The 19,069-nt window shown below is 35.7% G+C and overlaps 1 pseudogene; it reads right to left on the reverse strand.

Moving 5' to 3' along the window:
- Positions 1–11,369: 11,369 nt before the first annotated feature.
- LOC149239206 (uncharacterized) lies at positions 11,370–14,364 on the reverse strand (annotated as a pseudogene).
- Between the last annotated feature and the right edge of the window lie 4,705 nt (positions 14,365–19,069).

Below are 19,069 nucleotides of genomic sequence, written 5' to 3' on the forward strand. Positions count from 1 at the left end.
TCTTTTCTTCTGCTTTGAGCTGGGTGATTTCCATAAGAGACTTTTCGAATGGAAGTTGTTGCCTTTCACTATACCTAGCTTCCTGTTCTGCTTCTCTAATTCTGCTTTTTGCCTTGCTATGAACAGGTCATTTACCTTCCTGATTTCTTCTTCTGGTGCATTCTCTATTCCTCGGGCCTTCCAGTTCTCAACAATTACTGGTAGGTTCATTCCCTCCCTGGCTAGAGCCTCTTCCCATTCTTGATCCTCGCTCCCGCCGTCACTGGTAAGCATGTCAGTTTCTTCCTCTGTTTCCTCTGTTCTCTCCTGCATTTGAACTTCATTGTTGAGATCCCCTTCTTCCGTTCCTTCCCTGGGTGGTTCTTCCTTTTCATCCTGCCCTGCATCTGATGCTAGGGTTTTATACTTGTCCTCCGAATCTGTTTCAAGATCTAAGATCAAAAAAGGGTTGTTGTGGTTGTTTCTTTCTGTATTACCTTTAAAGTTCTTCCTTCTATTTGCTCTCTGTCTAGACTTGGGCTTTATGAAGGTTTCTTTGTCTTTGGGAGCTTGTGTTGTATCGGTTTCTGCTTCCTTCCGAATCAGAGGACAATCTCTCATCAGATGCCCATGTTCATGACATTTGCGACAACGGAAGGGAATCTGTTCATAATCTATGGCCTGAAAATAATCCTCGTCCCTGTATTCCAGCCAGAGCCCCTCATGCAGTGCCCCAGAAACATCCATTTCAACACAAATTCTGGCATAGGATGTATATCTCTTTTGTAATGTTGCTTCCGAGGCCTTGATAAATGTTCCCAACTGGTCACCTATTTGTTTCAAGGCATTCAAACCCCAATAATCTATTGGGAGAGATAACAATCGTATCCAAACTGGGACTTGGGTGAAAGACTCTTTTTCTGGGGCGAAGTTTGGTTTCCATGGTCGCATATACAGACTAGCTGAAGCCAGAAAGTAAGGACCACCCTCAAAAATTCTATCCTTATCTTCTAGGATGGAGAAAACAACTGTGAAGAAACCCTTGGCTCCCAAATGAAGCTTAACATCCCCTCTCGAATTCCATTGTTGTCTGATCCAATGACAAAGAGTCCTTTCAGATGGCCAAATACCCATAAATTTACATATGACAGCATGCTCTGCCATATGCTCTCTGTAAGCCTGAATCTCTGGGTCAGTAATTACTACCCTGAGGTTATTGGTCTTTTTGGGTTTGCAGGCCCCAGTTGAAGCAGAGGTTATATTGGGTCTTGTGCTTGTCTCCCCTTCTTTTTCCGGCATTCCTTGCCTATTGCCAGTTTGCTCCCTGTCTTCTTCTGCTGGTCGCTCCTCGTTTTCTGATGATTTAATTATTGAGGTTACTTTGTCTTTTGTTCCTGTCAGGCTTTCACCCACTGTGCCATTGCCTTCCGTTTTTCGGTCTGGCTTGTCAGTTTCTCCTTGTATTTTCTCCTTGTTTCTTCTGCCATTCAGCTTGTTATTATCAAGCCCTGAAATTCTTACCCCTTCATACTTCTTTGGTCTTTGCTTCTGCATAATTATCTGTTTGAAAGTAGGGGTCCCACTGGACCCCTCTGCCCCCATTCGGTCAGTCAGCTCTTGACCTTTGCAATACAGTGTTGAGAGTCGATAAGTGACTGCTTCCAGCCCTGCACAGTAGTCAGCACATAGGAAACCCTAAAATCGCCCTCGGCTCCTCTGTGCTCTCAACCCAAAATGTAAGATTCAACCATCTATTTGTGTGAGTTTGATTATGATATTTGTTGAGAAATCTAGGGCATATATTTAATAAAGTTTTTTCACAACGACTCCATGATTTATGAGGTTACCAAGAGCTACATTTTCCTATGATGACTGTTACCAGTATGTAGACTTTTACTTCAACTATGAGCTCTTTCTCCAATTTGTATGCTTACCATGACGCCTTCTTACTAAGATGCATTCAACCATGGAAAAGGTCTTTCATCTTTTACTTTTTCCTTGCTATTCATATATATTATGAATAGTGTCTAAGGGTTTGTATAGTTCCCTTCTTTCATCATGCCTTTCAATGGATCACCCTGTCCATTTTTTACTTCTTGTACCTTCCTTACTATTTTAAAAAGTAACCCAAGAAATATATTATTCCAAAACATGATGTCAAGTTACTTTTCTAGGGTTTTATGTAATCAAGAGGTCATTTTAGGGTTTCTTAAATTCAAACCTTAGACCATATTCTTTTCCCTTTATTTCATTCTAGAGTTTATCCCATGCCCTAGAAATCAAATCATAGGGAACAAATACCTTAAGATTAAGGTTTCTAAATACTAGGGTTTTCTTAAAATATAAACCCATAAATTCAACCCTACTACATCTTATGATGGACCCTTAAAAATAAAATTATTATACATACCTCATGGACACCTATCTGTAGTGCTTATTATTTTGGTTTCCATGATTATTTATAATAGTACTGTACATTTCATTGATCATTTTCCATCTTCATGACCTTCTTTTAATGAGTCTTCTGAGATATTTTCGTTCTATAATGGGACTTGCTTCTTCATGTGTTCCATCAAGTTATAGTATGGTTGCTTTTGGAACATTTCGACTTGGTCCTGGAGGGTCATTTGACTTTATTTGACCCAAGCAAAAATCTTTTGTGCAGTATGTAACATGCCAAATGGGTCTTTACAACAACTCAATGACCAATCCTAAGAGCTCACAATGGGAGCTTGATCTGGAATACAATTCCTTGAGCATGAAACCCATGCCTCAATCATAACAAAAATAATCTTATTTTTCATTTTTTTACATAAATTACATAAAATTGTGATTACATATGTCATTATGAAGACCGAACCTAGTTACATATTTCAACATTATTCATCTATTATTCCATATTATTATTTATATTTGTGCCTTGCAGGATGTTTCTAGGGTGACTCCAACAAATATACAATCTGTTGGTATAGAGGGTCATGGTATGCCCTCTACACCTAGACCAGAGCCCCATAACATGCCCTTTATATCAAAAGTGGGTTTAGCCAGAATTCTCTCACCAGGACCGGAACAAGTTTCTTTGAGTCTTATAGACTCACAAACAAGAATGTTAAGGCTCCTACTAGCTATTCCTGCAAATGTTCAAATCATAGAAGAAATAGTTGAACAAATTTAGTTATGGTAAATGCCATTATTGGAGAGTGTGGCTCCTACCTTAGATCAACAGGTAAAACTATTTTTTTTATAATTTCATTTCCTAGGTTTAGGATAATTATTTTAGAAATGAAAAATAGTTTCATATTTTGGTTGGGTTCTTAACAGTTCCACAATTTCATTGTAAATGTAGGAAGTAAGTGACAAAGTGCTTAATTTAACTATAAGGGCATCTACTTCAACCACCAAGACTACAACAATATCATCGGTGACCAAAAAAGGAATGCAAGAAGTTACAATATTTCCCACTTCATAAGGAAATTTCTTGAAGGATGAAATGGGGTTGAAATTTTATCACTTTATTTTTCGTCCTACAGAACAATTATTTGGAAATACCATCCAAATGGATTGGAGGAAACAAACCAATGCCAAAAAATAAGAACTATTTAAATATGTCGTAATAGCATTTGGTAATCCTGGATTTGATAAGGAACTTATTTTAGAGATTCCAAGTAAATACATTCACTCAAAGAGGTCTAATTTAAGGTCAAAGTTGACAAAAAACATGATGTATCCACATCCAGCTTGGATCATAGACCAAGTGACGTGGAATTAACTTATGAAAGATGCGAAGTTTAAGGGGAAAGTCTACAAAAATCCAAACTATATGCCATCTACACAAGCAGGAGCTAAGAGACACTTTCGAGATACAACAAAAGCAACCTAAGCTAGGGTGTCAAAAATTGGATCTCACAAATTAGGCTCTAGTGGATATAATAGTATTCGTGGTGGCATGGTAAGTGATATTTCCATCTATTATATTTTCTATTTTAGGAAAAATAACCATGGTCACATTGAGTTAATTGTATCTTATTAGTTATTTTACCTTATAAATATGATTATCTTTGTTAATGTAGGTTCACCAGTTTCGAAATGAAGCGTCAAAGGAAGACTTAAAATATGCTTTATTACATGGTTCCCAAGGTCTTCGACAACACATGATAGATCGAGAGGAAAATTAATTACTGGTTATGAATACGAGGTTAGTTGTTTATAATATTTTATGAATAATGCAATAATTCAATTGGAGGTATAATGTTATTCTAACAAGTTAAAGTGTGTTGTGTATAGGAATCAAGTGAAACATCTGGGAGTGAGCATGGGGAGGAGATACAAGCACATGATGATTCGTTTGTTGCACACAATCATTCAATTGTCATTCTTGAACCTTGGCAGGAAACCATTGTTGAATTTCAGCGAATGGGAGATAGAAATAATGAGGAGGGTGTTCAATGTGATGAGCATTCCACACCCACAATTAATGTAGTGCCTCACAAAAAGAGGACAAAAAGGATTGATATGTGTTAAATTTTAATAACTTGAATGTGCATCGCTCTAGATTCTAAGGAGTGCACTAGGTTGTGAGGGTCCAAACATAAACTAATTATGTGTGCAACAAAACAAATTTTGAAGATACTTTGTTTTTTGAACTTTGTGGAACAAAACAAATTTTGAAGGTACCTTGTTTTTTGAAGGTACTTTGTTTTCCTGCAGCACTATTTTTATGTGAGTGTCACAAAAAAACAATGCCTTGACTCTACATGATGAATTGAATATATTGTGACTTTGGGTTAGCAATAGTTGCCTTCAATGGCACTCCTACAACAATATTCTAGACTATACAACTTTGTACACTTATGATAGTTCATAATTGAAGATTTTTTGTCTAGAATTGTATTTTAGATCAGACTTGTTTTGAATTTAATGCTTTCTGTTGTGTCTGTATTTCCAAGAGGAATCCCAACCATCATGTTAGGGAGGCATCCTAATTAAATGCTTACTGTTTCTGTCTCCAAGAGATAGCCCAAATATCATGTTAGAGAGGGATTCATTTTGTTTATTATTTCCTTTTTTTACTACGTCTACAACCTTCATTAGCTTATTACTTATTAATGTGATTTTTGGGTTTCACTGCTACAAGACAAAAATCCTCAAGTATTCATTTCATTTCAAAAGGAAATTTAGTTTGATTCTTCTCTCCTTTTCTACCTCCAATATGTATCGAAGTATGGACAAGTATACCAACCCTAATCACTTTTGGTGCACCCTGTTTTTGTAAGTAGGGGACCAATGGATCCAATGAAACTAATTCAGGAAGAGGAAAGGAAAGAGAGTATAGGAGTACACCATTGAAGTTAGGAAGATGGTCATCATACTGGGTATCTCTCCTATGAGCCTAAATGTACTCTACAAGTACTTGGGGGGCCTACACATCTATCTATGAAATTGGGTATTTTTTTTTAAGCCAAGAACAATGGATAAAGCACATGACCTAGAAAACATAGGCCAAAAGAAAGGGTATTTAAGTGCTCCAAAATATAAAGAGACCCAAGAAGCTTCCAAGGAAGGGAAGAAGAAGTGGAAATGGAGAAAGGCTAAAAATATGGTAGCAACCACACATTATACGATGCAATCATTAGAACCACTACAACATTTATGGTCACGATGAGGAAAAGTGCTAGAAATTGTATTGAGAACTGAACTTAAAAAACCATCAGATCGATAGGAAGAAAAATAATCTTCTCACCTTGTCTTCAAGCAAACAAGTAAAAAAAATTGATGTGGATGACAAGATGACTTGGGCATTGGAATGACCCAAAATCCAATATATATATTCCTCTCTCAATAGAAGTACATTGGATAATTATTGAACAAATATGGCATAGCTAAATGAAATCCTTTGTCCATTTCAATGGAACAAAATCCGAAGCTCACATCTAAAGAAGGAAATGAATTTTAGGATGAAACTAGGTATAGATAGCTCGTGGAAAGTCTTATCTACCTCACCACTACCTGATCAGATATTTCAGTTTCCATTGGAATCCTTTCTAGGTTTATGTAAAATCCTTATGAAGGACATTGGTATTCTATAAAATGAGTTTGAAACTATTGTAAGGAACTCAATACTTTGGACTCAAATATTCACAGGTAGATGACTTCAGCTTGATTAGATATTTAGATTCAAACTTCAACGGAGATAAGGAAAATGGAGTTTCTACTTTATGCTATGTTATGAGTCTTGTATTAGGAATTTTGGGCCTAAAGGTCACGCAAATAGTAAGTTCTAGAATATTCCAAAATAGAGGCATAATATGTTGTAGCTTTAGGAGAAACCAAGGAGATTGTGTGGCGGAATATTCTTGAAAATTAGCAGGAGAAACAAGTGAACTCCACTTCACTTTTGATCAAGAATACTTCTACAAATAAATTGGCCAAGAATCCAAAATTCCATGATCGAACAAAACATATCAACATGAAGTATCATTTGATTTGACATCATCTGTAGGCCAAGACTATTCACCTGTGACATTGTTCCATAAATGATTAAATTATATACATATTTACTAAATCACTTTGAATATAAAAGTTTGAAAGCTTTAGAATGATGCTTGCACTAACAAACAACCCTTCAAATTAATGTGGGGTATGTAGACACCTAATCCTCAAGGATTTGGGAAAAATGTAAAAATATTTAAATATAAAAATTTGAATAGTTAGAGTGGGAAGATACCTTGGAATTTGGATACCAAAGGTCAACAATCATAATATATATAATAATTCTTATATTAATTCAAAATACAATTGGAAGTTACCCTCCTAGCGTGATAATTGAAAATATTGGTTTTGGACTTTTGACGCCCAATATGGATACCCTACATTTGAAGGCATTTTTACTCTAATTTCCTAGCTCAAATTAGAGCATATGATATAGGTTTAAATATTATTATGGTACATTTCCAATGGTATATGCACCGGGGCTTCACTCACTAAACCTCTGACATAGCATATGTGTTTGTGGCATACTAACAATACCCTTAATTTGACTAAATATTGGAACATACCTCTAAAAATCACATTATTTAACCCACTGCCAATATAAATCCAATACACCTTCCCAATTTATAAAACCCCTATTTTCACTAAATATTGTATCTATCCATTTTTTTATTCACATTTTTTATACCCTTTTATTTTTATATCCCGGGTATAGTGATAGGATGCCTCTCTTATGACCCCACATGCATTCTACAATGCACCTTTCTTCTTTTGATATACATTGTAAATGCATATTAGTTGCACCTTTCTTCTTTTGATAGACATTGTAAATACATATTAGTTCTCTCCACAATGTAATTACTTAGCCCACACTCAAGCACATCTCACTATGATTTGTGGCATTGAATGGTCTAAGGCACACAAAGATCAACCATGTTTTAGGAAGATTGAGTATGTGCATGTATATAAAATAACATATATATTGATCTATATGATGATAAAAAATCAATTGATGAATCTTTATGAATAGTTTTTCACCAAATAAGGTGTTCAAGAACAAGTCTAGACCCTCTAGATGCAAGACAACTATCTACAACCAAGGTTGGGGCACCAAATCTCAAATCAATGGTGCAATCCCAACCTAGACATGCTTAGAAGAAGAGGATGGAAAAGTACTAGCACATGCGCTCTTAAGGGAATAATACGAAAGCATGAAATCACCTTTTGATTCACTATCATCTCACCAATGAGATATGGACTATCACTCATAGACTATGTAAAATGCAACAATGGATTGGAGATAACACAAAGGCATTAAATGAATGGACTACAACTAGAACATAAGACAAAATTTTGGTTGTAGAGGTGATCTGCTCCATTTGGCTAGCTCAAAACAATGGTGTATTCCAAAATAAACCTCCAAACGTCTACAATATTTTCTACATGTTGAAGGAAAGCATTACCTTATCATGCACCTCACTAAAGACAAGGCTTCCTTGCACTCTCATACCTTTGAAATAAAATTATAAAGGTCACAACCAAGCCAGACCCCACATTGGTGTATGAGACCCCCTTACTTGTGGGACAAGGGACCCACCTCCGCACAATGATTTGACCGCTAAGTCAATGAAGGCATACATACTCTACCCCCTCTGGTTTTGAACCTGTGACCTCTTAGGAGGAAACACATGCTCTTAACCATTAGGCCCACTCAATCTAGATATAGTGGATTTCTCTTTAAGGTCTCTTTTACATAATGAGTGATTACATTGGAACTAACATCATATAGGAAATAGAAACGACCCTGGAAACAATATTAAGAACTAATATCACTTCCTTGAAATAGGAATGACCCTGGCATTTCTATAATCAGAGAATCTCTTGAAAATTTAAGCTAAACAATATTAAAGTAATGTCTTGAACACCAAGAACCAAGAGCCTTATCGCCCTATAACGAAGCAACCTATGCAAGATCAAATTTACAAAAAAGACCTGCCAGAGAACATCCATGTACACAATCCTGCCAGAGAAAACATCTATAATGCCAAAATCAGTTGAAAAGCATGATATGGGACTTTCAAATTCGAAAACCAGTTGAGAAGGATGGGATCAGACTTCCAAGATTTTATATAATGATTATCTGAACAGAGGTTCTCACAAGACAGACTTAAATGTCCAAGGAGGAAATGATAGGAGAAAAGCTTTGCCAGAAATTGAAAATAATCCTTTCACTATTCTTTCCCAAGGGATTAAGCCAGTTGTTTATATAAACACTTCATTTAATATTGTTGTATAGCACTTCAATTAATATTGTCTTCTCATTGTCAAGATTAGAATAGAGAACAACCATTTTCTCTATATACAACCATGATTACCCTGACAAATAATATCGGTGCTTTTTACTCATAATTTTAATTAGAACTCCGGTAATGGTTTGATGATTCGGATGCAATCTTATGTTCATTGAAAATTATTTTCAAATCGATAGCATCCAAATTTTTAAATGAAAATGATCAATTAAGATTTGCAATTTTAGGAATTAGCCTCTGTAAAATTTTTATAATATATATTTGATTTAAAACACTATTAACACTAATTCCAAGAAAACAGAACCACCAGATAATTAACCCAATTACTCTATTATGCAAATAAGTGTTTTTCACTAGTAATTATGATTGTCAAATTTTTATAATATATATTTGATTTAAAACACTATTAACACTAATTCCAAGAAAACAGAACCACCAGATAATTAACCCAATTACTCTATTATGCAAATAAGTGTTTTTCACTAGTAATTATGATTGAAGTTTGATCATGGATTAATGATTTGGGGTGGGCCAACGTTCATTAAAATTTATTTAAATCAAATTACTCTATTATGCAAATAAGTGTTTTTCACTAGTAATTATGATTGAAGTTTGATCATGGATTAATGATTTGGGGCGGGCCAACGTTCATTGAAAGTTATTTAAATCAACTAACTTTGTATAAATCAATTCAACAACAGTCTGGAAAAATTTTACAACATTCAAATTATTTTAAACTTTACAATTTTATGTATATAAAATTTCTAAAAATAAATATTTATTTTATATATTATATAATTTTTTGGGGAAAATAATTTCAAAATAATTAACTCAATTATTCTACTACATTTTAATTAAATTCTACACTTCTCTAATACATATAAAAAACACTGCCCAAAATATATAATATTTTATTGAGAATTTTGTCAAAATAATGTACATATTTCATCCATCAACATCATGGATTGGTTAAATTTGCAGGTATGGATCCTCCCATATTCTGCTATTTCATGACCCTTCATAGTTTAAAAAATTGATAGCTTCTGCAAGCTGTAATCTTAGCAGCCAATCAAATTTGAAATGAATTAATACTTTAGGAGAATCTGGAAGCCTACCTAAAATTTCAACGAAACAGAAGGCATACAATTTTGTGTCATCAAGCAAAAAGTAAATCCACACTTCCCCTAAACTCTACAAGGACACTAGTTCTTGCCACTAATACAGTGAAGCCCTTTCTATTTTCCATGACCAGAGTTTATAAAGAGAGGATATAAAATTCACATAAGTACCAAAACATTGATAAGTAGCTATAAAAACTACAATAGCCCATAAACATTATTAACAAAATTATATACAAAAATAATACCACCAGCTAAAGCAGTGTCGTTCCCTTCCTTTCCCACCTCAATTCCTATAGCTTATCACATTCACTTCAATAGAATGTTATCCTTACTCCATCACAAAAAATGTTTCATGGTCTACATAAGGTACATTTGTTATAATACATGAAAAATGCAAAGAAAGGCTTGTGGAAGATAAATCTAACACTTCAAATCAACAAATCATGCACCACTAAATCAAAAACATTCAAGGTTAAACACAAAAAATAGCTTTAGGACCCACTCCAACAGTAAAAAAGATATCAAAAATGTGGGAATTTTTTATTTTTAATTTGTAAGATGCTTTAAGGGTTCCCAATAAAATGCCTATAAATCAGCTATCTCATTAAAACAAAGAACATGATCCAACAACTTAAAACTGATACTAAAACAAATATAATGAAGCCTATCTTTGTAGAATAAGAAAGACAAATGAACCATAATCAAGAAGGTATTAGCAACACATAATTCCCAAAAAGACTCACCCCAAATAGATTCTGCATCGGTGTTACATTTGAGATTTGCTCCTAAATCCTACTCTGTTTAGGTCTCAAGCTTCATGAGATGCAACAAGATAGAGACCTCGTCTAGGTTAAAAAGCTAAAATCAACAAAATCTTGAACAAGAAAATTAGAATATTGGGGGTACACCCAAACACCTCTAGGCTTTCAAAGCTACAAATATAATGGACTCTGAGAAATAACATTTTTCATCTCCTTGCTTCAGAGAATGTATAACATGAAATAAGAACTATAAAGCATCTAAACCTAACCATTTTCCATACTACTGATAAATTGAATATATTGAGAACTAAATATAGCTACATAACAATTCATGGATAATTTGTTACATCATAAAGAAAAGACTAATAAAATCATATGCAAGAAGCTAAAAACTATAGTGAACATTTATAAAAGGAACTAGATAAGTTAAATTTACAAAAAGTAAATTGATAAGAAATGCAAGTCAAAGAACCAAAACCATGGCAACTAATCAGTGACTATGCAACTGTAGCAAGAGTCGCTGCAAAAGCCAGGTTCCATTTTCACTATGATATGTAGGATAGTAGTAATCTATCATTGCAATATTAAATAAACACTCCTAGAGTTTTCCTCCTCTCTTCAAACTCTAAACCTGGGGCAGAACTCCCAATGAATAATGTGTAAATTAAGAAGCTAACCTCCAACAATGCACAAATTTAAACCATAGAAGTTTAGCTGGATGCATTAAGTGGGGGCCTAAGGGTCTTTTTTACTACAATGTTGTTGGAAAGTGAACCAATCTCATCTACCATTTGTCATGTTCTACCTTCAAGTATTTTTTCCCTCGTGTCATGCACTTCCTTCACTGGCTCTACATGATTGTCCTGGGCACAATTCTCCAGTGTACATGTACCATCAAAAAAATTCTCCTTTGTTACATCAATTGAATCTTTCTTGGGTTCTTAAGGCTCTCCCTTACTCTCCAAATCCCTGTGCTTTTCTTCATTCTCCAACACTGGATCTTTCTTTATGGCACCTTCTGCCCCTTGTGGTGCCATCTCTTCTACCTTCTCATCCATTTTATTTATTTCTTCATTTTTGGACCCATGTATTTTTTCTTTGTTTTCTATTTCCCTTTTGTCATCAATCCCTTCTTCTGCTTCCTTCTTCTTATCAAGAACATCTTCTCCCATCCCTTATTCTTCCTTTTTTTTATCAGTATCTTCCCCTGTTTTAGCCATATCTTCCCCATGATGGGTATCATGCATTTCCTCTTCCTTACTAGCTTCTACTTGTGATTCTTGTTTCTCTGCATCTTCTGAATCTCCTTTTGATTTTCTAGATCTCTTTGGTTTTTTCTTCGATTCACTTTCTGGTGTTTTGACTAGTGATTCCTTTACTTTTTCACTTATCCTTGAAGATCTCCTTGTTGGTGTTACCTCACCTATGGTATAAATAAAATGTCAAATTATATTTTCTAAAAGATACATGCCAATATCCTCACAAAAAGGGTGTGGATTTCAAACGAAAAAAAAAAAAAAAAAAGCAAACAAACAAACAAACAAACAAACAAACAAACAAAACAAAACAAAACAAAACAAAAAACAAAACAAAAAAACAAAACAAAAAACAAAACAAAAAAAACAAAAAAACAAAACAAAAAAAAACAAAAACAAAAAAACAAAACAAAAAAACAAAAAAAAAAATCAAAAACAAAAAACAAAAAAAAAAACAAAGACATGTAAGAACATAAGTTCAGATCAGGAAAATCCAATAAAATAACAAACTTTACATGTGCTCAAAACATAATTTAGATCAGGAAAAACCAATAAAATAACAAACTTTACCTGTGCTCCAATCAAATTCAAAGATAGATGACCCTCCTGGATTTTCCTTCAAGTACTGCTCTATTGCCTTTTTTTTCTTGAATTCTTCACCTATTGGGGCGATAAAAACAACTTCATGTTTTTTGGGTGTCCCACCCTTCTTTGGAATAAGCTGGAAAAATAATTTCCAGAATTTCAGCACAGTACAAGATATACCATTGAATCTCTACAATCATTTTAGAAATTCAGAAGAGCGGCTCATATATGAATCCAAAACCTGTACTATGCACACTGCATCTACATTATAAAAAATCTTAAACAACTAAGCAATAAATAATCTTTAGGACATGTATTTATTTGACAGCTAGTTAGGGCTTAATCTTTTAAATTTTCCACTCAAAATTTTGATTTGCATTGTGACAGGAAGGAAATAGCTTCCTTTGGGAATGACACAAATTAAAATTTAAGTATTTGAGTTGCCAAAGCTTAGGGATGAAATCTTAACACCATGTTGAAGCACCTACATTCTCATTGTAACTTGAGAGGCCCACACTAACACCTTATCTATTCACTATTTGCTTTGGCACTCCTAAAGTCTGAAATTGATTTGGTGAAACATGGGGCTCAAAACCTCACTTCATGCTTATTAAGCACCCAGTCCCTATTTATTAGGCACCCACATTCTCCTCTATGTTTGCACATGCATTTCCAACTTATGTCATTTATGTGAACACTCTTGACAATGCCACCAATCATTGTACAAGAGAAATGTGCAGGGTTAGTAGGAATACTCATCATGGATGGATATGACTGACACGTAAGGAAAGGAGATAGGTAGAAGAATATATGCCACTGAGAAAAAAATAATTTTATATGGTAGAATAAACTATTAACAATTGCATTCTATAGTTCATGTCGCATATAAGTGATGGTGGAAGCACAAAAATATCAAGGAAAATGTCTTGCAGTAAGCACAAAAATATCACTTGTTGAAAATCACCTGAAAATGGAGGTCTGATATCTGACTCAAGCTAGGCATTACATTGTCTTCTCCAATGCACTCTTCAACTAACGCTAAAACATCTGCAGGCTAGTTCTGCATTCCACATCCCATCAATACCCCTTTTGCCCCAAATAGCCTACCATTGGCATTGGTGGACTTCAAGGTTATGGTATCCCAGATATAAGGGCCACTGGTGGTGGTGCCATCCAAGTAACCTGGTTGTATTTGTAGGCCTTCATGGAACCATAACATGCTATCGATGGGGTTTGGGAAATCTCTCTGCAATCTTTGGAATTACAAGGAATATATGCTAAAGATGAGGATTTTCTGGGTCTGAAAGTGGGAAGAGGCTTTGTGGTAGCAGATCGGATCTTGGGATTGCAATTCACCCACACAAGATCGTTGCCTGTGTCTGGAACCAATAGAACTTGCTAAGGAGGGGTTCCTACGTTCACACTCACGAAGTAAAGAGAAACTCCCATGTCTACTGCACCAGAGGCTATTGACATTTCAAAGCCTGAAGTTCCAAGCCTCCTGTGATGATAAGAAGTATTCTTGTATTGCCAAGACCTTGTTCTGATGGAGTCCACACGTAAAAGTGTTTGTATCACCTCATGTCTTCTTGTCAATTGCTCATGGATCATCTTCATCTCCATCTTCAAACTTATGTCTTCACCTCCATTTGCAGGTTGTAGCAACAACTTGCATTGCACGATGAAAAGAAACAACAAGCCATGTTCCCCATTTTCATCTGCATATGAAAGAAAGAAAAATCAGTGTCACCCAAAAACCAGTCTTTCTTTGTACATGGGTACTCAAAGGTTTTATTTATAGTTTATATCAATGTTAAAATAATAAATTACAGCTCATTGCAATAAATGGAAACACAATAGACATAGTAGGCATGGTGTTGAAAACAATATTTTCTTAATAATAGATACATTGCATAAATAGTGAACAAGGTGTTGCAAAGGCAAAAGAAAATAGATATAGTTATTGTATTCAATAGAAAGTTATTCTTACCCAGATGCGGGTGTCAACATGAGAAGTTAATGTCACTACATGAGCAGATGGTAGTGGGCGAGGTGATAGGCTGGCGCAAGAGGCATAAGATGAACATTTATGGTTCATTAATGCCGGCACGCTATCAAGCTACGCTGAGGGAGGAGATCAGTACGAGCGACGCCGAAGTAGGACGCCATCGTAGAGCAAGTAGGCGATTTTTGTCAGAGCATCAAGTCCCATTAATGGAGAATTGGGTGAACAACAAGTGCGGTAGGAACCTCAGGATGATATCAAGACCTATATCAATTGCCCAGAGCCCGGCACTCTCTCTGGCTCATTCTAGCAGAGATATCCCAGGTAGTATTGGTTCTCAGGAGTTAGGCACAGAGCTAAGCATTTGGAGGCCATCAGCGCTCCACCGAAACCTGCAACAGGTCGGCCTCATCTGCTTACCTCTTCTTGCGAGTATGGTTCGACCTCGCGGTGGTTCCCGAAGGGGAAGACATTCGGGCACTCGGGGGAGGGGCAGAGGAAGGGGAGGTCTTGCTCCTCGATGCTTCTCCAGGTTTGTCTCAGTCTCACCTGCTTCTCCACCTTCCGACCACTCTGGTCCATCCCACTCTAGTTCTTTCCACACCTCCCGCTTCACTTTCAAGAGCAAGCTTCACAAGCCTAATATCACTGCCTCTATCACGGTCAACTTCTCAGAGGAAGAAGATGACCCTCCTGGCTCTGCCGAACATTCAATTGATCGAAATCTCTCCCAGAATTCCGAGGACACTCAAGGAGGCAAGGTAGAGGTTTCCCCCAATCTTCCAGAGATGCAGCAAGATGAAAGTCATGAAGAGGATGAAGGTCTTCAGCAAACTTCCTCACACGAGGAGGTCATTTTCTGCGGACCGGCGCAGTTCTCCGGCACTGTTCTGTATTCGGTGATGCCGCCTGGGCAAGGCCAATAGCGATGACGCAGAGTTACCACAGCGGGCAGAATCAATCAACGGCGAGGATTGATGGAGGCGATCGAACGGCGGAGGAGGATTTCGGAAGGCCTTTTTTTGCGGAACTTTACGCCCCGAAAAGCCAGACTTGATGACGTCAGGCGAAAGCCACGCGTCAACAGGAGGCTTTATCGGGCTTGTCCTTATGGAAACCGCTTTTTGGTCAACGGCGGTTCGATAAAATGGTGGTTTTTGTTACGCGGGTTTGTGTTTCCGCGGATGTCCTCGTCAGTTTTTTGTTCTTGTAAAGCTCTATCGTCCTCTTGTCTGTGCTTTTTGGGGGTGCTGTATAGGGATTATGAGTCCTGGGCTCTCGTTTCTATTTATGTAAACAAACATTCAAGTGCCGAGGGCCGGAATTTTTCTGACAGAGGGCTGGCTTTTGCCCCCTCAGAGGTTGCTACCTCTTTGTAAATATTTTTCTCTTTTTCTTTTACTTAATAGAATAGTCTTTACTCAGAAAAAAAAAATAGAAAGTTATTCTTAGTAATGCTCCAAATAGCTAACCAAAAGATGGCCATTTACAACACATCTACCTTATGCTGCCACATCCACCTATAGATTACATGTTGCTGAGATGGAAGTCCCATGCTCTTTGTTGCACCAGCATTTACTGTGTAAAAATAGTTAAGCAATATGTAAAATATTAGGATATGACTACAAGATAACCTTGAAATAGTCAAACATTGTGGATAAAAAAAATATTTAATTCATGGAAGGAAATAGAAAGTAATCAAAAGTGTACATAATACACTTTCTAATATAATAATCATTATTGAAAAACATAAAATCAAATTGAAATTTAAGAAAACACACCAATACCGATAGTGAAGAAAGATTTTCTCTTGAGATGGCCAATAATAGACTTCTTGTAATTGTTTCAGAAGCAAGGCATGATTTGATTATAGCCATCATTTCCTTACATGCTTCTATCATTTCTTTGAATAATCCCTTGATCAGTCCTAGATGAAACTCCAGAGAGGTCTAGATATAGCTTAGCAAACCCTTCAAATTTGGCAGAAATGATAAATCTTAAAAAAAGTGAGGATAAGGTAACAAAAAATCTGCCTTGGAGGTATTTTGAATATATATATATATATTTCTCTCAGAAGAGCCCAAAACAGAGGCTTAAATGAGCATCATATTATTCTAGAAACCATAGAGAGATAACACAATAATGTCCTCCAACTTCACTCAGAATAATCCCAAATTTTGTCCACAAAGATGCCATTGAAAATACTTAGGTCAAATACTACTGAGGTCTACCAAGAAGAGGGCCCAAATAGGTCCCAGAACAGGCCTGAAATTAATACAAAAATGCCTCAGACAGGGGGGGGGGGGGGTCTCAGAAAGGTCGAGAAGGGCCTCAAGAAAGGGCTAGTCTGTGCCTTAAATGAGCCAAAAGGAAATGCAAGATAGATACGAATTAGCCTCATAAAATAAATCATTTCATAATGACCCAAGATCCTTTCAAATTGATTCATAAGTGCCCAGTAACAAGGGTATGAACTACATGATATTCAAAGTGTGATATTCAAATTGATTCAGAAGTGCCCTTTCAAAGTGCTTATGTAGTTAATATCATTTATTGCAATAATTCAAGAATTCTAAAATCTTACCAGCCATCTTGGAGATTCTGGGATAATGGAGAGACCAATAAGCAACAGAAAACTAGGAACTAGCTCTACATCACCTCCCATTGACAACCTGCCTCGCTCAACAACGCATATTTTTTTCTTCTAGCTGTGTTCCCAGGAGAGATCATAGGTATATTCTATATGAAAGTTTGTGAAAAGTGGCCACCAAGTGGCCTTATTTTCCTTTTTGGAGGTGATATGTCATGCTATAATCACTTTGCTATGTATTTTCCTTTTTCAAACCATGAAATAGAAACGTATGTATTCCTTCTTTGGAAAAATAAAATCAATTAAAATTTGCATACCATTCACCCTATCAAATTCTTTTCAATCCAAAAGTTGCAAAAAATCAGATACCATTCACCTTAAAATAGCCCTTGGATCATACACACACATTGCAAGGCCCATCAAACACATATATATCAATGTAGGCAAAAATAAGAAAGAAAAGTGCCATCACCCAAACAATCTACCAGAAGCACATATCTCAATAAATTTGCAAACAATTTAAAAACAAACTACCATCACATGTCCAAAAGCCTTTACAGATAGTAATTAATGTTAATTTCGTTTAGTGAAAGAACTGAAAGGAAATGCCCAAAATATTATTGAGGACTCAATTGATAATAATAACCAAGTGCAATTTAACTGTTGTAGACCCCATGCGTATGGCCAAAACATAAATACTTCCAAAAAGATTCTGATGGCACATTTGAACTATAGACTCTCATTTATATGTCCAATTTAAAAAATAGGAAATCCAACTACCACATAAACATTCAAAATAAAATGCACTTCATGTGCTAGACATTGCTAACCCCATGCGTATGGCCAAAACATAAATACTTCCAAAAAGACTCTGATGGCACATTTGAACTATAGACTCTCATTTATATGTCCAATTTAAAAAATAGGAAAGCCAACTACCACATAAACATTCAAAATAAAATGCACTTCATGTGCTAGACATTGCTCTCGTGTAAATCTGTTGACTTGAGTGAGTAAAAACCATCTTGACTGAAGCTCCTGCCATTAGATCCTTGATATCCTTTCTATCGAGTGAACCATTAATCTAAAAATTCAAGTAAAATGTTAACATTAGTGAGAAGAACCACATACTTATCCACAAAACATATTCATGAAAAAGGAACCACCTCTTCTTGTTTTTCATGATTAAATGGACCAACTTCAGAGGGACCAAATTAACGTTTGAATGAAACACAACTACAAAAGGATGAATGGCTAGTGAAAGAAACTTACACCAAAAAGAAGGTAGCAAAAAAAGGTAGAGTTATCTCGAACATTCACCATTTGAACTATTCACTAGACCTAAAACCAAAATGTACAAAATTAACGTCAGATTCATACAAACAAATCAACAAAAATACAACTAATAATTATTTCTAAATGATCCAACATATGGAAATACATAAGGAAAGAGAAAGTAGAATGTTTTGAAAATCTACCTTATTCAAATTTTTCACAAAAGATGAAAAAACTTTGTAATCACATTCTTCTAATTTGTATGTATCATTCCTAGAATTGTATGATAGTTTGTGATTGCTATAACAAATTCAAGTTGTACAAAAGCATGATCTATCAAATTATATTTATACATGTATTTCCCCTTTATTCTACTATACCAACATAATTGAAGCTTGATGGCTTATAATCTATCCAAAAGGTCAATGTCATTATGGTAATCAAACACCCTATCACCATCCTTGTTCCTTATTCTTTAAACCCTTCCAATGTACCACGTTCCACAAGAAACACCTTGTTTTGTACTTCGAGGAACAACTTTTCTTGCAGTACATTCAGTGGGAGGAATTGAGTTGATTTCAAACAACACCCCACATTTTGATCCAATTCCAAAGCCAATTAAAATACCCCTTTGTGGAGCCTTCTCATCTCGCCTAAAGTAGACCCCATTTCTCACTTTTTTCAACCTATCGTTGGATA

Source organism: Pinus tabuliformis, chromosome 8 (genome assembly GCF_031772625.1).
Source record: "Pinus tabuliformis cultivar Carrire ecotype Pingquan chromosome 8, CPIR1, whole genome shotgun sequence".
In the NCBI taxonomy this organism is placed as follows: domain Eukaryota; kingdom Viridiplantae; phylum Streptophyta; class Pinopsida; order Pinales; family Pinaceae; genus Pinus; species Pinus tabuliformis.